General features: G+C 48.5%; 3 non-coding genes across 3 annotated transcripts; all 3 read left to right on the forward strand.

Annotated features, from left to right (window-relative positions):
- Positions 1 to 505: 505 nt before the first annotated feature.
- On the forward strand, positions 506 to 577 carry TRNAP-UGG (transfer RNA proline (anticodon UGG)). Its single transcript has one exon. It is a non-coding gene; the product is annotated as a tRNA-Pro (tRNA).
- Positions 578 to 5,557: 4,980 nt separating this feature from the next.
- TRNAP-UGG (transfer RNA proline (anticodon UGG)) lies at positions 5,558 to 5,629 on the forward strand. The gene has a single exon. It is a non-coding gene; the product is annotated as a tRNA-Pro (tRNA).
- Positions 5,630 to 20,281: 14,652 nt separating this feature from the next.
- Positions 20,282 to 20,353, forward strand: TRNAP-UGG (transfer RNA proline (anticodon UGG)). The gene has a single exon. It is a non-coding gene; the product is annotated as a tRNA-Pro (tRNA).
- The last annotated feature ends 3,379 nt before the right edge of the window (positions 20,354 to 23,732 follow it).

The raw sequence follows: 23,732 nt of genomic DNA on the forward strand, positions 1-23,732 counted from the left end.
TGTGTTTATTTCGTATTTGGAAAGAGTCAAAAAAGAAGTGAGGGCTCGTCCGGGATTTGAACCCGGGACCTCTCGCACCCTAAGCGAGAATCATACCCCTAAACCAACGAGCCACTGCACAGCTGCTGTGCATAATTTCATAAGACTCTCAGATCCACTTTTCCACAGACTGGAGCAGTATCCTCTTATTCATGTTTCAATCGCGCAGTGCAAGATGCTAGAGATCATGGAGAGGATCAGGCAGGGATGGGCATCGTACAGAGTCAGAGTTGCTTTCAGCAAAATGACACCTGTTTTTTCAAAACTGTGTACATAAATTAACAAAACGGGCAATGTCTTTCCACCTCTAAATTTAATAGGAGGGTGAACTGATATTAACGATCAGTTGTGATTGCAACACAAAACTCCCATTTAATATCATGCATAAATGAACAGTAAAATAGGAAGCAGTGCTGATGTGGCACGCCACAAGGCTGACTGCTCGCTCATGGCTTTGCTCACAGCTGGCTCGTTGGTCTAGGGGTATGATTCTCGCTTTGGGTGCGAGAGGTCCCGGGTTCAAATCCCGGACGAGCCCCGTTTTGTTTTGGATACATTTAAACGCTCCTTTCGCACCCTGAGCAACAATCACAACCCAAGACCAAGAAGCCATCTATGAGCAGTGGCAAACTATCACCCAACTGCAGGAAGGATCGACTGAAAAGCGCTCATATTTTTTTCACATCAATAGAGGAAGGGCAGTAAAAAACACACGCGAGAAAGATACACTGAAAAGGCGTCATATCAAAAACGAGAAGAAGAGCGTGTGAGTGGTCTAAAGACGTGGGGCTTGCAGGATTAAGCCACTACAAAGATCTCACGCAGTCTTGGTTGGACAGGGGCATGCAAACAAATTATGTAATAGTTGTTCCAAGCCCTCGAGGTCTGTGAGTGCCTCATTTGGGAGGGGAGGAATTCACCTGTGTGTGATTCTGACCCATTGTGTGCAGGTGAAAAAATACGGATCCAAGAACGGGAGGAGGGATAAACCTGCTCCAAGGGATTCCTATATAACTCAGTGCGGAGGGTTGAACCACTACACGAGAGATCCAAGGGATTCCTATACAGCTGGGCGGGGAGGGGTGGACCTGTACATTGGAGATCTGGTATAGTCCTATGGGATTCTTCAGGGAAGGATGAATATGGGAGAGACAAGGGATTCTTATACAGCTGGGCGGGCAGGGATAAGAGATCTTATGTTCATATAGTGCTCAGTGGAGAAGGATGAACATGGGAGATCTGTGGGTTTCCTATACAGCTCGGTGGGCTGGGATGTACCTGTACATGGGAGATCTGCTATTTTCCTATTGGGCTCTGCAGGGAAGGATGGACATGGGTGATCCGTGGGATTCCGATACAGCTGGGAAGGGAGGGACGAACCTGTACATTGGAGATGTTATATTCCTATAGGGCTCTGCAGGGAGGGATGAACATGGGAGATCCAAGGTATTCCTATCCACTTGGCAGGGAGAGTTGAACCTGTACATGAGAGATCTGTTATATTCATATAGGGGTCTGCAGGGAAGGATGGACATGGGTGATCCGTGGGATTCATATACGGGTGGGCAGGGAGGGATGGACCTGTACATGGGAGATGTGAAATATTCCTATGGGATTCTTCAGGGAAGGATGAATATGGGAGCGCCAAGGGATTCCTACACGGGTGGGCAGGGAGGGATGGACCTGTACATGGGAGATGTGTTATATTCCTATTCTGCAGGGAAGGATGGACGTGGGTGATCCGTGGGATTCCGATACAGCTGGGAAGGGAGGGACGAACCTGTACATTGGAGATGTTATATTCCTATAGGGCTCTGCAGGGAGGGATGAACATGGGAGATCCAAGGTATTCCTATCCACTTGGCAGGGAGAGTTGAACCTGTACATGAGAGATCTGTTATATTCATATAGGGGTCTGCAGGGAAGGATGGACATGGGTGATCCGTGGGATTCATATACGGGTGGGCAGGGAGGGATGGACCTGTACATGGGAGATGTGAAATATTCCTATGGGATTCTTCAGGGAAGGATGAATATGGGAGCGCCAAGGGATTCCTACACGGGTGGGCAGGGAGGGATGGACCTGTACATGGGAGATGTGTTATATTCCTATTCTGCAGGGAAGGATGGACGTGGGTGATCCGTGGGATTCCGATACAGCTGGGCATGGAGGGATGAACCTGTACATGGGAGATCTGGTATATTCCTATAGGGCTCTTCAGGGAAGGATGAATATGGGAGATCAAAGGGATTCCTAAGCAGCTGGGTGGGGAGGGGTGGGCCTGTACATGGGAGATCTATATATTCCTATAGGGCTCTTCAGGGAAGGATGAATATGGGCGATCCAAGGGATTCCTATGCAGGTGGGCGGGGAGGGATGGACATGCACATGAGAGATCTGTATATTCCTCTTCAGGGAAGGATGAATATGGGAGATCCAAGGGATCCCTTCACAGCTGGGTGGGGAGGGATGGACCTTTACAGGGGAGATCTGGTATATTCCTATAGGGCTCTTCAGGGAAGGATGAATATGGGAGATCCAAGGGATCCCTTCACAGCTGGGTGGGGAGGGATGGACCTTTACATGGGAGATCTGGCATATTCCTATAGGGCTCTTCAGGGAAGCCTGAAAATGGGAGACCCAAGGGATTCCTATGCAGCTGAGCGGGGAGGGGTGAACCTGTACATGGGGGATCTGTTATATTCCTAAAGGTCTCTGCTGGGAAGGATGAACATTGGGGATCTGTGAGATCCATGTAGGGCTCAGTGGGAAGTGAGGAATATGTTCAATCCTATGTGTGCTATTCCTATACGGCTGTGCTCGGAGGGATGAGCAGACACATAGATGTGAGGGATTTCTGTAGGGATGCACGGGGAGGGATGTACATGCTAATGTGTGCAAATTCCATTCAGCTCTAAATTGAGGGATGAACTTATAAACGGGAGATCTCTAGAAGAATGAACATATACATGGGAGATCTGTGGGATTCTCATGGGGGTGGGGGGAAATGATATATAGTAGATGTGGGGGATTCTTAAAGGGCTCTGCGGAGAGGGATGAACCTGCACAGGGAAGATTTATGGGGTTTGTATATTGGCTCATCGGGAAGGGATTAACCTGTTCCTGGGAGATATATGGGATGAGGCCTATATGGCTTCGCAGGGAGGGATAACCCTGCACATGGTGATCAATGGGATTCCTATACAGTTCTGTGTGGAGAGATGAGCCGATAAATGACAGATATCTGAGGTCCCTTTGCTACCTTTGCAGGGATGGAGGAAACGAAACACAGGAGATATGGGGGATTCCTCTAGGGCTCTGAGGGGAATGGTGAGCCTTTAAACTGAAGATCCTTGGCATTCCTATTGAGCACGACGGACGGGATGAACCTGGGCATTCCTGTATGCAAGATTCCTATTGGGCTCCACGGGGAGGGGTGAATCGGCTCCTGTGAGATATATTGGATGATGCATATGCAGCTTTGCCGGAAGGGATGAACCTGTAATTGGGAGATTTGGGGGATTTCCATACTAGATTTGCAAGAAGGGAGGAAACGATACATGCGAGATATGAGGGATTTCTAGATGGCTTAGCTGGGAATGTTGAACCTGTACACTGGAGATCCTTGGGATTTCTATTGGGCCCTGCGCAAGGGATGAACCTGTGCATTCCTAAATATGCGATTCCTATACGGCTCTGCAGGGGGGGATGAACCTGTAGATGGGAAATCTGGGGGATTCCCACACTAGAAAACCTTCATCTGTGGGTATTGGGCTCTTGGTGGAAAAGCGTGGAATCTGCAACAACAAAAAAAAAAGGAAAGGGTCCCTGTCATGCGGATTGATACCTCTTAAGTACTAGGCCGAAGAAGAAGGCCGTTGAGGTAATGAAGGATTATCCAATGAGGAGATATAGTGAGGTCAACGTTCAGCCGCTAAACACTGGGGACATTTCCTAGCAAAACGTTTGACAGCAAAAGAAAAGTGTATTCTAAAAATGGGAAAACTCTCAACGAAGGTAGAGGAGGGAGGAGGGCAAGGCAGAGTGCATAAAGTTCTGGGGCATTTGTACCGTGTACCTATTCTCCCCTGCCGCTTACGCTGCTTTGCACGGACCAGGCAACCATTAAGGGCGCTTCAGGTATAGGCAACGAGTACATGGGGATAGAGGGCACACTTGCCCCTGTTCTCCTCAAACAATGGGGGGGCAGGAGTATTATGTTGCCCCGTGGAGTTTCTACAACCACAAACCATGAAATATAAAAGATTCAGTGACATGCTCTTCGATATCACTGGGCGAAGCAGGGCTTCTGGCTCCTCCCGTGCTGGGCTCGGACTTAATAAAGCTTAGTACACAGCTTGCAAAATTAGCAAGTGTTGCTCATTTCAAAGAGGGAAGGCTGCATCATTGTCCCCTTAGCCTTGATTGGGGAGGTGTGTGAGCGGGGACCGGCTTAAGCGGTTTGCGGGCATGGGAGAGGTAGGGAATACTAAAGCAGAATGCTGCAGACACACCTCAGCAGGTTAGGCGACTGTTGCTGAGGGGTTATATTTAGACATGCCATGCCTGTAATGCTATGGCTTTCTTCCATTTACTGCTGCTACATGTGCTGTAAAATGTGTGCTTTGGCCCTGGAGATGGAGTTTGTGCAGTCATAGCGAAAATAAAAATTTCGTTTTGGACCCCGTTGCGAAAATCAATAGTTGGCACCCAAGAGCCCATGTAAAGAAATGTGTAATCAGAGCTCTATCTCCAAGGACCGGCTCGCTGCCCTTATTCCATTGAGATCACCACATTAGGATTGCGATGTGTACATGCTCTGAGCAGCCCCAGTCCCTTATGCTGCACTCAATGGACTTGGAGCTGTGAAAGATTCCACTCCCATCTCAGCACCTTGCTCTATGTGGGTCTGCTTCTTGGTCAATTGGTATGATTGTTGCTTTGGGTGCGATAGGGTTGCGGCTTCAAATCCTAAACTGCTGTTGTTTTATTGTGATAGAAGATTTAAATCTTGTGTTTATTTCGTATTTGGAAAGAGTCAAAAAAGAAGTGAGGGCTCGTCCGGGATTTGAACCCGGGACCTCTCGCACCCTAAGCGAGAATCATACCCCTAGACCAACGAGCCACTGCACAGCTGCTGTGCATAATTTCATAAGACTCTCAGATCCACTTTTCCACAGACTGGAGCAGTATCCTCTTATTCATGTTTCAATCGCGCAGTGCAAGATGCTAGAGATCATGGAGAGGATCAGGCAGGGATGGGCATCGTACAGAGTCAGAGTTGCTTTCAGCAAAATGACACCTGTTTTTTCAAAACTGTGTACATAAATTAACAAAACGGGCAATGTCTTTCCACCTCTAAATTTAATAGGAGGGTGAACTGATATTAACGATCAGTTGTGATTGCAACACAAAACTCCCATTTAATATCATGCATAAATGAACAGTAAAATAGGAAGCAGTGCTGATGTGGCACGCCACAAGGCTGACTGCTCGCTCATGGCTCTGCTCACAGCTGGCTCGTTGGTCTAGGGGTATGATTCTCGCTTTGGGTGCGAGAGGTCCCGGGTTCAAATCCCGGACGAGCCCCGTTTTGTTTTGGATACATTTAAACGCTCCTTTCGCACCCTGAGCAACAATCACAACCCAAGACCAAGAAGCCATCTATGAGCAGTGGCAAACTATCACCCAACTGCAGGAAGGATCGACTGAAAAGCGCTCATATTTTTTTCACATCAATAGAGGAAGGGCAGTAAAAAACACACGCGAGAAAGATACACTGAAAAGGCGTCATATCAAAAACGAGAAGAAGAGCGTGTGAGTGGTCTAAAGACGTGGGGCTTGCAGGATTAAGCCACTACAAAGATCTCACGCAGTCTTGGTTGGACAGGGGCATGCAAACAAATTATGTAATAGTTGTTCCAAGCCCTCGAGGTCTGTGAGTGCCTCATTTGGGAGGGGAGGAATTCACCTGTGTGTGATTCTGACCCATTGTGTGCAGGTGAAAAAATACGGATCCAAGAACGGGAGGAGGGATAAACCTGCTCCAAGGGATTCCTATATAACTCAGTGCGGAGGGTTGAACCACTACACGAGAGATCCAAGGGATTCCTATACAGCTGGGCGGGGAGGGGTGGACCTGTACATTGGAGATCTGGTATAGTCCTATGGGATTCTTCAGGGAAGGATGAATATGGGAGAGACAAGGGATTCTTATACAGCTGGGCGGGCAGGGATAAGAGATCTTATGTTCATATAGTGCTCAGTGGAGAAGGATGAACATGGGAGATCTGTGGGTTTCCTATACAGCTTGGTGGGCTGGGATGTACCTGTACATGGGAGATCTGCTATTTTCCTATTGGGCTCTGCAGGGAAGGATGGACATGGGTGATCCGTGGGATTCCGATACAGCTGGGAAGGGAGGGACGAACCTGTACATTGGAGATGTTATATTCCTATAGGGCTCTGCAGGGAGGGATGAACATGGGAGATCCAAGGTATTCCTATCCACTTGGCAGGGAGAGTTGAACCTGTACATGAGAGATCTGTTATATTCATATAGGGGTCTGCAGGGAAGGATGGACATGGGTGATCCGTGGGATTCATATACGGGTGGGCAGGGAGGGATGGACCTGTACATGGGAGATGTGAAATATTCCTATGGGATTCTTCAGGGAAGGATGAATATGGGAGCGCCAAGGGATTCCTACACGGGTGGGCAGGGAGGGATGGACCTGTACATGGGAGATGTGTTATATTCCTATTCTGCAGGGAAGGATGGACGTGGGTGATCCGTGGGATTCCGATACAGCTGGGAAGGGAGGGACGAACCTGTACATTGGAGATGTTATATTCCTATAGGGCTCTGCAGGGAGGGATGAACATGGGAGATCCAAGGTATTCCTATCCACTTGGCAGGGAGAGTTGAACCTGTACATGAGAGATCTGTTATATTCATATAGGGGTCTGCAGGGAAGGATGGACATGGGTGATCCGTGGGATTCATATACGGGTGGGCAGGGAGGGATGGACCTGTACATGGGAGATGTGAAATATTCCTATGGGATTCTTCAGGGAAGGATGAATATGGGAGCGCCAAGGGATTCCTACACGGGTGGGCAGGGAGGGATGGACCTGTACATGGGAGATGTGTTATATTCCTATTCTGCAGGGAAGGATGGACGTGGGTGATCCGTGGGATTCCGATACAGCTGGGCATGGAGGGATGAACCTGTACATGGGAGATCTGGTATATTCCTATAGGGCTCTTCAGGGAAGGATGAATATGGGAGATCAAAGGGATTCCTAAGCAGCTGGGTGGGGAGGGGTGGGCCTGTACATGGGAGATCTATATATTCCTATAGGGCTCTTCAGGGAAGGATGAATATGGGCGATCCAAGGGATTCCTATGCAGGTGGGCGGGGAGGGATGGACATGCACATGAGAGATCTGTATATTCCTCTTCAGGGAAGGATGAATATGGGAGATCCAAGGGATCCCTTCACAGCTGGGTGGGGAGGGATGGACCTTTACAGGGGAGATCTGGTATATTCCTAGAGCGCTCTTCAGGGAAGGATGAATATGGGAGATCCAAGGGATCCCTTCACAGCTGGGTGGGGAGGGATGGACCTTTACATGGGAGATCTGGCATATTCCTATAGGGCTCTTCAGGGAAGCCTGAAAATGGGAGACCCAAGGGATTCCTATGCAGCTGAGCGGGGAGGGGTGAACCTGTACATGGGGGATCTGTTATATTCCTAAAGGTCTCTGCTGGGAAGGATGAACATTGGGGATCTGTGAGATCCATGTAGGGCTCAGTGGGAAGTGAGGAATATGTTCAATCCTATGTGTGCTATTCCTATACGGCTGTGATCGGAGGGATGAGCAGACACATAGATGTGAGGGATTTCTGTAGGGATGCACGGGGAGGGATGTACATGCTAATGTGTGCAAATTCCATTCAGCTCTAAATTGAGGGATGAACTTATAAACGGGAGATCTCTAGAAGAATGAACATATACATGGGAGATCTGTGGGATTCTCATGGGGGTGGGGGGAAATGATATATAGTAGATGTGGGGGATTCTTAAAGGGCTCTGCGGAGAGGGATGAACCTGCACAGGGAAGATTTATGGGGTTTGTATATTGGCTCATCGGGAAGGGATTAACCTGTTCCTGGGAGATATATGGGATGAGGCCTATATGGCTTCGCAGGGAGGGATAACCCTGCACATGGTGATCAATGGGATTCCTATACAGTTCTGTGTGGAGAGATGAGCCGATAAATGACAGATATCTGAGGTCCCTTTGCTACCTTTGCAGGGATGGAGGAAACGAAACACAGGAGATATGGGGGATTCCTCTAGGGCTCTGAGGGGAATGGTGAGCCTTTAAACTGAAGATCCTTGGCATTCCTATTGAGCACGACGGACGGGATGAACCTGGGCATTCCTATATGCAAGATTCCTATTGGGCTCCACGGGGAGGGGTGAATCGGCTCCTGTGAGATATATTGGATGATGCATATGCAGCTTTGCCGGAAGGGATGAACCTGTAATTGGGAGATTTGGGGGATTTCCATACTAGATTTGCAAGAAGGGAGGAAACGATACATGCGAGATATGAGGGATTTCTAGATGGCTTAGCTGGGAATGTTGAACCTGTACACTGGAGATCCTTGGGATTTCTATTGGGCCCTGCGCAAGGGATGAACCTGTGCATTCCTAAATATGCGATTCCTATACGGCTCTGCAGGGGGGGATGAACCTGTAGATGGGAAATCTGGGGGATTCCCACACTAGAAAACCTTCATCTGTGGGTATTGGGCTCTTGGTGGAAAAGCGTGGAATCTGCAACAACAAAAAAAAAAGGAAAGGGTCCCTGTCATGCGGATTGATACCTCTTAAGTACTAGGCCGAAGAAGAAGGCCGTTGAGGTAATGAAGGATTATCCAATGAGGAGATATAGTGAGGTCAACGTTCAGCCGCTAAACACTGGGGACAATTCCTAGCAAAACGTTTGACAGCAAAAGAAAAGTGTATTCTAAAAATGGGAAAACTCTCAACGAAGGTAGAGGAGGGACGAGGGCAAGGCAGAATGCATGAAGTTCTGGGGCATTTGTACCGTGTACCTATTCCCCCCTGCCGCTTACGCTGCTTTGCACGGACCAGGCAACCATTAAGGGCGCTTCAGGTATAGGCAACGAGTACATGGGGATAGAGGGCACACTTGCCCCTGTTCTCCTCAAACAATGGGGGGGCAGGAGTATTATGTTGCCCCGTGGAGTTTCTACAACCACAAACCATGAAATATAAAATATTCAGTGACATGCTCTTCGATATCACTGGGCGAAGCAGGGCTTCTGGCTCCTCCCGTGCTGGGCTCGGACTTAATAAAGCTTAGTACACAGCTTGCAAAATTAGCAAGTGTTGCTCATTTCAAAGAGGGAAGGCTGCATCATTGTCCCCTTAGCCTTGATTGGGGAGGTGTGTGAGCGGGGGACCGGCTTAAGCGGTTTGCGGGCATGGGAGAGGTAGGGAATACTAAAGCAGAATGCTGCAGACACACCTCAGCAGGTTAGGCGACTGTTGCTGAGGGGTTATATTTAGACATGCCATGCCTGTAATGCTATGGCTTTCTTCCATTTACTGCTGCTACATGTGCTGTAAAATGTGTGCTTTGGCTCTGGAGATGGAATTTGTGCCGTCATAGCGAAAATAAAAATTTCGTTTTGGACCCCGTTGCGAAAATCAATAGTTGGCACCCAAGAGCCCATGTAAAGAAATGTGTAATCAGAGCTCTATCTCCAAGGACCGGCTCGCTGCCCTTATTCCATTGAGATCACCACATTAGGATTGCGATGTGTACATGCTCTGAGCAGCCCCAGTCCCTTATGCTGCACTCAATGGACTTGGAGCTGTGAAAGATTCCACTCCCATCTCAGCACCTTGCTCTATGTGGGTCTGCTTCTTGGTCAATTGGTATGATTGTTGCTTTGGGTGCGATAGGGTTGCGGCTTCAAATCCTAAACTGCTGTTGTTTTATTGTGATAGAAGATTTAAATCTTGTGTTTATTTCGTATTTGGAAAGAGTCAAAAAAGAAGTGAGGGCTCGTCCGGGATTTGAACCCGGGACCTCTCGCACCCTAAGCGAGAATCATACCCCTAGACCAACGAGCCACTGCACAGCTGCTGTGCATAATTTCATAAGACTCTCAGATCCACTTTTCCACAGACTGGAGCAGTATCCTCTTATTCATGTTTCAATCGCGCAGTGCAAGATGCTAGAGATCATGGAGAGGATCAGGCAGGGATGGGCATCGTACAGAGTCAGAGTTGCTTTCAGCAAAATGACACCTCTTTTTTCAAAACTGTGTACATAAATTAACAAAACGGGCAATGTCTTTCCACCTCTAAATTTAATAGGAGGGTGAACTGATATTAACGATCAGTTGTGATTGCAACACAAAACTCCCATTTAATATCATGCATAAATGAACAGTAAAATAGGAAGCAGTGCTGATGTGGCACGCCACAAGGCTGACTGCTCGCTCATGGCTCTGCTCACAGCTTGCTCGTTGGTCTAGGGGTATGATTCTCGCTTTGGGTGCGAGAGATCCCGGACGAGCCCCGTTTTGTTTTGGATACATTTAAACGCTCCTTTCGCACCCTGAGCAACAATCACAACCCAAGACCAAGAAGCCATCTATGAGCAGTGGCAAACTATCACCCAACTGCAGGAAGGATCGACTGAAAAGCGCTCATATTTTTTTCACATCAATAGAGGAAGGGCAGTAAAAAACACACGCGAGAAAGATACACTGAAAAGGCGTCATATCAAAAACGAGAAGAAGAGCGTGTGAGTGGTCTAAAGACGTGGGGCTTGCAGGATTAAGCCACTACAAAGATCTCACGCAGTCTTGGTTGGACAGGGGCATGCAAACAAATTATGTAATAGTTGTTCCAAGCCCTCGAGGTCTGTGAGTGCCTCATTTGGGAGGGGAGGAATTCACCTGTGTGTGATTCTGACCCATTGTGTGCAGGTGAAAAAATACGGATCCAAGAACGGGAGGAGGGATAAACCTGCTCCAAGGGATTCCTATATAACTCAGTGCGGAGGGATGAACCACTACACGAGAGATCCAAGGGATTCCTATACAGCTGGGCGGGGAGGGGTGGACCTGTACATTGGAGATCTGGTATAGTCCTATGGGATTCTTCAGGGAAGGATGAATATGGGAGAGACAAGGGATTCTTATACAGCTGGGCGGGCAGGGATAAGAGATCTTATGTTCATATAGTGCTCAGTGGAGAAGGATGAACATGGGAGATCTGTGGGTTTCCTATACAGCTCGGTGGGCTGGGATGTACCTGTACATGGGAGATCTGCTATTTTCCTATTGGGCTCTGCAGGGAAGGATGGACATGGGTGATCCGTGGGATTCCGATACAGCTGGGAAGGGAGGGACGAACCTGTACATTGGAGATGTTATATTCCTATAGGGCTCTGCAGGGAGGGATGAACATGGGAGATCCAAGGTATTCCTATCCACTTGGCAGGGAGAGTTGAACCTGTACATGAGAGATCTGTTATATTCATATAGGGGTCTGCAGGGAAGGATGGACATGGGTGATCCGTGGGATTCATATACGGGTGGGCAGGGAGGGATGGACCTGTACATGGGAGATGTGAAATATTCCTATGGGATTCTTCAGGGAAGGATGAATATGGGAGCGCCAAGGGATTCCTACACGGGTGGGCAGGGAGGGATGGACCTGTACATGGGAGATGTGTTATATTCCTATTCTGCAGGGAAGGATGGACGTGGGTGATCCGTGGGATTCCGATACAGCTGGGCATGGAGGGATGAACCTGTACATGGGAGATCTGGTATATTCCTATAGGGCTCTTCAGGGAAGGATGAATATGGGAGATCAAAGGGATTCCTAAGCAGCTGGGTGGGGAGGGGTGGGCCTGTACATGGGAGATCTATATATTCCTATAGGGCTCTTCAGGGAAGGATGAATATGGGCGATCCAAGGGATTCCTATGCAGGTGGGCGGGGAGGGATGGACATGCACATGAGAGATCTGTATATTCCTCTTCAGGGAAGGATGAATATGGGAGATCCAAGGGATCCCTTCACAGCTGGGTGGGGAGGGATGGACCTTTACAGGGGAGATCTGGTATATTCCTATAGGGCTCTTCAGGGAAGGATGAATATGGGAGATCCAAGGGATCCCTTCACAGCTGGGTGGGGAGGGATGGACCTTTACATGGGAGATCTGGCATATTCCTATAGGGCTCTTCAGGGAAGCCTGAAAATGGGAGACCCAAGGGATTCCTATGCAGCTGAGCGGGGAGGGGTGAACCTGTACATGGGGGATCTGTTATATTCCTAAAGGTCTCTGCTGGGAAGGATGAACATTGGGGATCTGTGAGATCCATGTAGGGCTCAGTGGGAAGTGAGGAATATGTTCAATCCTATGTGTGCTATTCCTATACGGCTGTGCTCGGAGGGATGAGCAGACACATAGATGTGAGGGATTTCTGTAGGGATGCACGGGGAGGGATGTACATGCTAATGTGTGCAAATTCCATTCAGCTCTAAATTGAGGGATGAACTTATAAACGGGAGATCTCTAGAAGAATGAACATATACATGGGAGATCTGTGGGATTCTCATGGGGGTGGGGGGAAATGATATATAGTAGATGTGGGGGATTCTTAAAGGGCTCTGCGGAGAGGGATGAACCTGCACAGGGAAGATTTATGGGGTTTGTATATTGGCTCATCGGGAAGGGATTAACCTGTTCCTGGGAGATATATGGGATGAGGCCTAAATGGCTTCGCAGGGAGGGATAACCCTGCACATGGTGATCAATGGGATTCCTATACAGTTCTGTGTGGAGAGATGAGCCGATAAATGACAGATATCTGAGGTCCCTTTGCTACCTTTGCAGGGATGGAGGAAACGAAACACAGGAGATATGGGGGATTCCTCTAGGGCTCTGAGGGGAATGGTGAGCCTTTAAACTGAAGATCCTTGGCATTCCTATTGAGCACGACGGACGGGATGAACCTGGGCATTCCTGTATGCAAGATTCCTATTGGGCTCCACGGGGAGGGGTGAATCGGCTCCTGTGAGATATATTGGATGATGCATATGCAGCTTTGCCGGAAGGGATGAACCTGTAATTGGGAGATTTGGGGGATTTCCATACTAGATTTGCAAGAAGGGAGGAAACGATACATGCGAGATATGAGGGATTTCTAGATGGCTTAGCTGGGAATGTTGAACCTGTACACTGGAGATCCTTGGGATTTCTATTGGGCCCTGCGCAAGGGATGAACCTGTGCATTCCTAAATATGCGATTCCTATACGGCTCTGCAGGGGGGGATGAACCTGTAGATGGGAAATCTGGGGGATTCCCACACTAGAAAACCTTCATCTGTGGGTATTGGGCTCTTGGTGGAAAAGCGTGGAATCTGCAACAACAAAAAAAAAAGGAAAGGGTCCCTGTCATGCGGATTGATACCTCTTAAGTACTAGGCCGAAGAAGAAGGCCGTTGAGGTAATGAAGGATTATCCAATGAGGAGATATAGTGAGGTCAACGTTCAGCCGCTAAACACTGGGGACATTTCCTAGCAAAACGTTTGACAGCAAAAGAAAAGTGTATTCTAAAAATGGGAAAACTCTCAACGAAGGTAGAGGAGGGCAAGGCAGAGTGCATAAAGTTCTGGGGCATTTGTACCGTGTACCTATTCTCCCCTGCCGCTTACGCTGCTTTGCACGGACCAGGCAACCATTAAGGGCGCTTCAGGTATAGGCAACGAGTACATGGGGATAGAGGGCACACTTGCCCCTGTTCTCCTCAAACAATGGGGGGGCAGGAGTATTATGTTGCCCCGTGGAGTTTCTACAACCACAAACCATGAAATATAAAAGATTCAGTGACATGCTCTTCGATATCACTGGGCGAAGCAGGGCTTCTGGCTCCTCCCGTGCTGGGCTCGGACTTAATAAAGCTTAGTACACAGCTTGCAAAATTAGCAAGTGTTGCTCATTTCAAAGAGGGAAGGCTGCATCATTGTCCCCTTAGCCTTGATTGGGGAGGTGTGTGAGCGGGGACCGGCTTAAGCGGTTTGCGGGCATGGGAGAGGTAGGGAATACTAAAGCAGAATGCTGCAGACACACCTCAGCAGGTTAGGCGACTGTTGCCGAGGGGTTATATTTAGACATGCCATGCCTGTAATGCTATGGCTTTCTTCCATTTACTGCTGCTACATGTGCTGTAAAATGTGTGCTTTGGCCCTGGAGATGGAGTTTGTGCCGTCATAGCGAAAATAAAAATTTCGTTTTGGACCCCGTTGCGAAAATCAATAGTTGGCACCCAAGAGCCCATGTAAAGAAATGTGTAATCAGAGCTCTATCTCCAAGGACCGGCTCGCTGCCCTTATTCCATTGAGATCACCACATTAGGATTGCGATGTGTACATGCTCTGAGCAGCCCCAGTCCCTTATGCTGCACTCAATGGACTTGGAGCTGTGAAAGATTCCACTCCCATCTCAGCACCTTGCTCTATGTGGGTCTGCTTCTTGGTCAATTGGTATGATTGTTCCTTTGGGTGCGATAGGGTTGCGGCTTCAAATCCTAAACTGCTGTTGTTTTATTGTGATAGAAGATTTAAATCTTGTGTTTATTTCGTATTTGGAAAGAGTCAAAAAAGAAGTGAGGGCTCGTCCGGGATTTGAACCCGGGACCTCTCGCACCCTAAGCGAGAATCATACCCCTAGACCAACGAGCCACTGCACAGCTGCTGTGCATAATTTCATAAGACTCTCAGATCCACTTTTCCACAGACTGGAGCAGTATCCTCTTATTCATGTTTCAATCGCGCAGTGCAAGATGCTAGAGATCATGGAGAGGATCAGGCAGGGATGGGCATCGTACAGAGTCAGAGTTGCTTTCAGCAAAATGACACCTCTTTTTTCAAAACTGTGTACATAAATTAACAAAACGGGCAATGTCTTTCCACCTCTAAATTTAATAGGAGGGTGAACTGATATTAACGATCAGTTGTGATTGCAACACAAAACTCCCATTTAATATCATGCATAAATGAACAGTAAAATAGGAAGCAGTGCTGATGTGGCACGCCACAAGGCTGACTGCTCGCTCATGGCTCTGCTCACAGCTGGCTCGTTGGTCTAGGGGTATGATTCTCGCTTTGGGTGCGAGAGATCCCGGACGAGCCCCTTTTTGTTTTGGATACATTTAAACGCTCCTTTCGCACCCTGAGCAACAATCACAACCCAAGACCAAGAAGCCATCTATGAGCAGTGGCAAACTATCACCCAACTGCAGGAAGGATCGACTGAAAAGCGCTCATATTTTTTTCACATCAATAGAGGAAGGGCAGTAAAAAACACACGCGAGAAAGATACACTGAAAAGGCGTCATATCAAAAACGAGAAGAAGAGCGTGTGAGTGGTCTAAAGACGTGGGGCTTGCAGGATTAAGCCACTACAAAGATCTCACGCAGTCTTGGTTGGACAGGGGCATGCAAACAAATTATGTAATAGTTGTTCCAAGCCCTCGAGGTCTGTGAGTGCCTCATTTGGGAGGGGAGGAATTCACCTGTGTGTGATTCTGACCCATTGTGTGCAGGTGAAGAAATACGGATCCAAGAACGGGAGGAGGGATAAACCTGCTCCAAGGGATTCCTATATAACTCAGTGCGGAGGGTTGAACCACTACACGAGAGATCCAAGGGATTCCTATACAGCTGGGCGGGGAGGGGTGGACCTGTACATTGGAGATCTGGTATAGTCCTATGGGATTCTTCAGGGAAGGATGAATATGGGAGAGACAAGGGATTCTTATACAGCTGGGCGGGCAGGGATAAGAGATCTTATGTTCATATAGTGCTCAGTGGAGAAGGATGAACATGGGAGATCTGTGGGTTTCCTATACAGCTCGGTGGGCTGGGATGTACCTGTACATGGGAGATCTGCTATTTTCCTATTGGGCTCTGCAGGGAAGGATGGACATGGGTGATCCGTGGGATTCCGATACAGCTGGGAAGGGAGGGACGAACCTGTACATTGGAGATGTTATATTCCTATAGGGCTCTGCAGGGAGGGATGAACATGGGAGATCCAAGGTATTCCTATCCACTTGGCAGGGAGAGTTGAACCTGTACATGAGAGATCTGTTATATTCATATAGGGGTCTGCAGGGAAGGATGGACATGGGTGATCCGTGGGATTCATATACGGGTGGGCAGGGAGGGATGGACCTGTACATGGGAGATGTGAAATATTCCTATGGGATTCTTCAGGGAAGGATGAATATGGGAGCGCCAAGGGATTCCTACACGGGTGGGCAGGGAGGGATGGACCTGTACATGGGAGATGTGTTATATTCCTATTCTGCAGGGAAGGATGGACGTGGGTGATCCGTGGGATTCCGATACAGCTGGGAAGGGAGGGACGAACCTGTACATTGGAGATGTTATATTCCTATAGGGCTCTGCAGGGAGGGATGAACATGGGAGATCCAAGGTATTCCTATCCACTTGGCAGGGAGAGTTGAACCTGTACATGAGAGATCTGTTATATTCATATAGGGGTCTGCAGGGAAGGATGGACATGGGTGATCCGTGGGATTCATATACGGGTGGGCAGGGAGGGATGGACCTGTACATGGGAGATGTGAAATATTCCTATGGGATTCTTCAGGGAAGGATGAATATGGGAGCGCCAAGGGATTCCTACACGGGTGGGCAGGGAGGGATGGACCTGTACATGGGAGATGTGTTATATTCCTATTCTGCAGGGAAGGATGGACGTGGGTGATCCGTGGGATTCCGATACAGCTGGGCATGGAGGGATGAACCTGTACATGGGAGATCTGGTATATTCCTATAGGGCTCTTCAGGGAAGGATGAATATGGGAGATCAAAGGGATTCCTAAGCAGCTGGGTGGGGAGGGGTGGGCCTGTACATGGGAGATCTATATATTCCTATAGGGCTCTTCAGGGAAGGATGAATATGGGCGATCCAAGGGATTCCTATGCAGGTGGGCGGGGAGGGATGGACATGCACATGAGAGATCTGTATATTCCTCTTCAGGGAAGGATGAATATGGGAGATCCAAGGGATCCCTTCACAGCTGGGTGGGGAGGGATGGACCTTTACAGGGGAGATCTGGTATATTCCTATAGGGCTCTTCAGGGAAGGATGAATATGGGAGATCCAAGGGATCCCTTCACAGCTGGGTGGGGAGGGATGGACCTTTACATGGGAGATCTGGCATATTCCTATAGGGCTCTTCAGGGAAGCCTGAAAATGGGAGACCCAAGGGATTCCTATGCAGCTGAGCGGGGAGGGGTGAACCTGTACATGGGGGATCTGTTATATTCCTAAAGGTCTCTGCTGGGAAGGATGAACATTGGGGATCTGTGAGATCCATGTAGGGCTCAGTGGGAAGTGAGGAATATGTTCAATCCTATGTGTGCTATTCCTATACGGCTGTGCTCGGAGGGATGAGCAGACACATAGATGTGAGGGATTTCTGTAGGGATGCACGGGGAGGGATGTACATGCTAATGTGTGCAAATTCCATTCAGCTCTAAATTGAGGGATGAACTTATAAACGGGAGATCTCTAGAAGAATGAACATATACATGGGAGATCTGTGGGATTCTCATGGGGGTGGGGGGAAATGATATATAGTAGATGTGGGGGATTCTTAAAGGGCTCTGCGGAGAGGGATGAACCTGCACAGGGAAGATTTATGGGGTTTGTATATTGGCTCATCGGGAAGGGATTAACCTGTTCCTGGGAGATATATGGGATGAGGCCTATATGGCTTCGCAGGGAGGGATAACCCTGCACATGGTGATCAATGGGATTCCTATACAGTTCTGTGTGGAGAGATGAGCCGATAAATGACAGATATCTGAGGTCCCTTTGCTACCTTTGCAGGGATGGAGGAAACGAAACACAGGAGATATGGGGGATTCCTCTAGGGCTCTGAGGGGAATGGTGAGCCTTTAAACTGAAGATCCTTGGCATTCCTATTGAGCACGACGGACGGGATGAACCTGGGCATTCCTGTATGCAAGATTCCTATTGGGCTCCACGGGGAGGGGTGAATCGGCTCCTGTGAGATATATTGGATGATGCATATGCAGCTTTGCCGGAAGGGATGAACCTGTAATTGGGAGATTTGGGGGATTTCCATACTAGATTTGCAAGAAGGGAGGAAACGATACATGCGAGATATGAGGGATTTCTAGATGGCTTAGCTGGGAATGTTGAACCTGTACACTGGAGATCCTTGGGATTTCTATTGGGCCCTGCGCAAGGGATGAACCTGTGCATTCCTAAATATGCGATTCCTATACGGCTCTGCAGGGGGGGATGAACCTGTAGATGGGAAATCTGGGGGATTCCCACACTAGAAAACCTTCATCTGTGGGTATTGGGCTCTTGGTGGAAAAGCGTGGAATCTGCAACAACAAAAAAAAAAGGAAAGGGTCCCTGTCATGCGGATTGATACCTCTTAAGTACTAGGCCGAAGAAGAAGGCCGTTGAGGTAATGAAGGATTATCCAATGAGGAGATATAGTGAGGTCAACGTTCAGCCGCTAAACACTGGGGACATTTCCTAGCAAAACGTTTGACAGCAAAAGAAAAGTGTATTCTAAAAATGGGAAAACTCTCAACGAAGGTAGAGGAGGGAGGAGGGCAAGGCAGAGTGCATAAAGTTCTGGGGCATTTGTACCGTGTACCTATTCTCCCCTGCCGCTTACGCTGCTTTGCACGGACCAGGCAACCATTAAGGGCGCTTCAGGTATAGGCAACGAGTACATGGGGATAGAGGGCACACTTGCCCCTGTTCTCCTCAAACAATGGGGGGGCAGGAGTATTATGTTGCCCCGTGGAGTTTCTACAACCACAAACCATGAAATATAAAAGATTCAGTGACATGCTCTTCGATATCACTGGGCGAAGCAGGGCTTCTGGCTCCTCCCGTGCTGGGCTCGGACTTAATAAAGCTTAGTACACAGCTTGCAAAATTAGCAAGTGTTGCTCATTTCAAAGAGGGAAGGCTGCATCATTGTCCCCTTAGCCTTGATTGGGGAGGTGTGTGAGCGGGGACCGGCTTAAGCGGTTTGCGGGCATGGGAGAGGTAGGGAATACTAAAGCAGAATGCTGCAGACACACCTCAGCAGGTTAGGCGACTGTTGCTGAGGGGTTATATTTAGACATGCCATGCCTGTAATGCTATGGCTTTCTTCCATTTACTGCTGCTACATGTGCTGTAAAATGTGTGCTTTGGCCCTGGAGATGGAGTTTGTGCAGTCATAGCGAAAATAAAAATTTCGTTTTGGACCCCGTTGCGAAAATCAATAGTTGGCACCCAAGAGCCCATGTAAAGAAATGTGTAATCAGAGCTCTATCTCCAAGGACCGGCTCGCTGCCCTTATTCCATTGAGATCACCACATTAGGATTGCGATGTGTACATGCTCTGAGCAGCCCCAGTCCCTTATGCTGCACTCAATGGACTTGGAGCTGTGAAAGATTCCACTCCCATCTCAGCACCTTGCTCTATGTGGGTCTGCTTCTTGGTCAATTGGTATGATTGTTCCTTTGGGTGCGATAGGGTTGCGGCTTCAAATCCTAAACTGCTGTTGTTTTATTGTGATAGAAGATTTAAATCTTGTGTTTATTTCGTATTTGGAAAGAGTCAAAAAAGAAGTGAGGGCTCGTCCGGGATTTGAACCCGGGACCTCTAGCACCCTAAGCGAGAATCATACCCCTAGACCAACGAGCCACTGCACAGTTGCTGTGCATAATTTCATAAGACTCTCAGATCCACTTTTCCACAGACTGGAGCAGTATCCTCTTATTCATGTTTCAATCGCGCAGTGCAAGATGCTAGAGATCATGGAGAGGATCAGGCAGGGATGGGCATCGTACAGAGTCAGAGTTGCTTTCAGCAAAATGACACCTCTTTTTTCAAAACTGTGTACATAAATTAACAAAACGGGCAATGTCTTTCCACCTCTAAATTTAATAGGAGGGTGAACTGATATTAACGATCAGTTGTGATTGCAACACAAAACTCCCATTTAATATCATGCATAAATGAACAGTAAAATAGGAAGCAGTGCTGATGTGGCACGCCACAAGGCTGACTGCTCGCTCATGGCTCTGCTCACAGCTGGCTCGTTGGTCTAGGGGTATGATTCTCGCTTTGGGTGCGAGAGGTCCCGGGTTCAAATCCCGGACGAGCCCCGTTTTGTTTTGGATACATTTAAACGCTCCTTTCGCACCCTGAGCAACAATCACAACCAAGACCAAGAAGCCATCTATGAGCAGTGGCAAACTATCACCCAACTGCAGGAAGGATCGACTGAAAAGCGCTCATATTTTTTTCACATCAATAGAGGAAGGGCAGTAAAAAACACACGCGAGAAAGATACACTGAAAAGGCGTCATATCAAAAACGAGAAGAAGAGCGTGTGAGTGGTCTAAAGACGTGGGGCTTGCAGGATTAAGCCACTACAAAGATCTCACGCAGTCTTGGTTGGACAGGGGCATGCAAACAAATTATGTAATAGTTGTTCCAAGCCCTCGAGGTCTGTGAGTGCCTCATTTGGGAGGGGAGGAATTCACCTGTGTGTGATTCTGACCCATTGTGTGCAGGTGAAAAAATACGGATCCAAGAACGGGAGGAGGGATAAACCTGCTCCAAGGGATTCCTATATAACTCAGTGCGGAGGGTTGAACCACTACACGAGAGATCCAAGGGATTCCTATACAGCTGGGCGGGGAGGGGTGGACCTGTACATTGGAGATCTGGTATAGTCCTATGGGATTCTTCAGGGAAGGATGAATATGGGAGAGACAAGGGATTCTTATACAGCTGGGCGGGCAGGGATAAGAGATCTTATGTTCATATAGTGCTCAGTGGAGAAGGATGAACATGGGAGATCTGTGGGTTTCCTATACAGCTTGGTGGGCTGGGATGTACCTGTACATGGGAGATCTGCTATTTTCCTATTGGGCTCTGCAGGGAAGGATGGACATGGGTGATCCGTGGGATTCCGATACAGCTGGGAAGGGAGGGACGAACCTGTACATTGGAGATGTTATATTCCTATAGGGCTCTGCAGGGAGGGATGAACATGGGAGATCCAAGGTATTCCTATCCACTTGGCAGGGAGAGTTGAACCTGTACATGAGAGATCTGTTATATTCATATAGGGGTCTGCAGGGAAGGATGGACATGGGTGATCCGTGGGATTCATATACGGGTGGGCAGGGAGGGATGGACCTGTACATGGGAGATGTGAAATATTCCTATGGGATTCTTCAGGGAAGGATGAATATGGGAGCGCCAAGGGATTCCTACACGGGTGGGCAGGGAGGGATGGACCTGTACATGGGAGATGTGTTATATTCCTATTCTGCAGGGAAGGATGGACGTGGGTGATCCGTGGGATTCCGATACAGCTGGGAAGGGAGGGACGAACCTGTACATTGGAGATGTTATATTCCTATAGGGCTCTGCAGGGAGGGATGAACATGGGAGATCCAAGGTATTCCTATCCACTTGGCAGGGAGAGTTGAACCTGTACATGAGAGATCTGTTATATTCATATAGGGGTCTGCAGGGAAGGATGGACATGGGTGATCCGTGGGATTCATATACGGGTGGGCAGGGAGGGATGGACCTGTACATGGGAGATGTGAAATATTCCTATGGGATTCTTCAGGGAAGGATGAATATGGGAGCGCCAAGGGATTCCTACACGGGTGGGCAGGGAGGGATGGACCTGTACATGGGAGATGTGTTATATTCCTATTCTGCAGGGAAGGATGGACGTGGGTGATCCGTGGGATTCCGATACAGCTGGGCATGGAGGGATGAACCTGTACATGGGAGATCTGGTATATTCCTATAGGGCTCTTCAGGGAAGGATGAATATGGGAGATCAAAGGGATTCCTAAGCAGCTGGGTGGGGAGGGGTGGGCCTGTACATGGGAGATCTATATATTCCTATAGGGCTCTTCAGGGAAGGATGAATATGGGCGATCCAAGGGATTCCTATGCAGGTGGGCGGGGAGGGATGGACATGCACATGAGAGATCTGTATATTCCTCTTCAGGGAAGGATGAATATGGGAGATCCAAGGGATCCCTTCACAGCTGGGTGGGGAGGGATGGACCTTTACAGGGGAGATCTGGTATATTCCTAGAGCGCTCTTCAGGGAAGGATGAATATGGGAGATCCAAGGGATCCCTTCACAGCTGGGTGGGGAGGGATGGACCTTTACATGGGAGATCTGGCATATTCCTATAGGGCTCTTCAGGGAAGCCTGAAAATGGGAGACCCAAGGGATTCCTATGCAGCTGAGCGGGGAGGGGTGAACCTGTACATGGGGGATCTGTTATATTCCTAAAGGTCTCTGCTGGGAAGGATGAACATTGGGGATCTGTGAGATCCATGTAGGGCTCAGTGGGAAGTGAGGAATATGTTCAATCCTATGTGTGCTATTCCTATACGGCTGTGCTCGGAGGGATGAGCAGACACATAGATGTGAGGGATTTCTGTAGGGATGCACGGGGAGGGATGTACATGCTAATGTGTGCAAATTCCATTCAGCTCTAAATTGAGGGATGAACTTATAAACGGGAGATCTCTAGAAGAATGAACATATACATGGGAGATCTGTGGGATTCTCATGGGGGTGGGGGGAAATGATATATAGTAGATGTGGGGGATTCTTAAAGGGCTCTGCGGAGAGGGATGAACCTGCACAGGGAAGATTTATGGGGTTTGTATATTGGCTCATCGGGAAGGGATTAACCTGTTCCTGGGAGATATATGGGATGAGGCCTATATGGCTTCGCAGGGAGGGATAACCCTGCACATGGTGATCAATGGGATTCCTATACAGTTCTGTGTGGAGAGATGAGCCGATAAATGACAGATATCTGAGGTCCCTTTGCTACCTTTGCAGGGATGGAGGAAACGAAACACAGGAGATATGGGGGATTCCTCTAGGGCTCTGAGGGGAATGGTGAGCCTTTAAACTGAAGATCCTTGGCATTCCTATTGAGCACGACGGACGGGATGAACCTGGGCATTCCTATATGCAAGATTCCTATTGGGCTCCACGGGGAGGGGTGAATCGGCTCCTGTGAGATATATTGGATGATGCATATGCAGCTTTGCCGGAAGGGATGAACCTGTAATTGGGAGATTTGGGGGATTTCCATACTAGATTTGCAAGAAGGGAGGAAACGATACATGCGAGATATGAGGGATTTCTAGATGGCTTAGCTGGGAATGTTGAACCTGTACACTGGAGATCCTTGGGATTTCTATTGGGCCCTGCGCAAGGGATGAACCTGTGCATTCCTAAATATGCGATTCCTATACGGCTCTGCAGGGGGGGATGAACCTGTAGATGGGAAATCTGGGGGATTCCCACACTAGAAAACCTTCATCTGTGGGTATTGGGCTCTTGGTGGAAAAGCGTGGAATCTGCAACAACAAAAAAAAAAGGAAAGGGTCCCTGTCATGCGGATTGATACCTCTTAAGTACTAGGCCGAAGAAGAAGGCCGTTGAGGTAATGAAGGATTATCCAATGAGGAGATATAGTG

The sequence above is a fragment of the Ambystoma mexicanum genome, chromosome 12 (assembly GCF_040938575.1).
Source record: "Ambystoma mexicanum isolate Mex_15411 chromosome 12, UKY_AmexF1_1, whole genome shotgun sequence".
Taxonomy (NCBI): Eukaryota; Metazoa; Chordata; class Amphibia; order Caudata; family Ambystomatidae; genus Ambystoma; species Ambystoma mexicanum.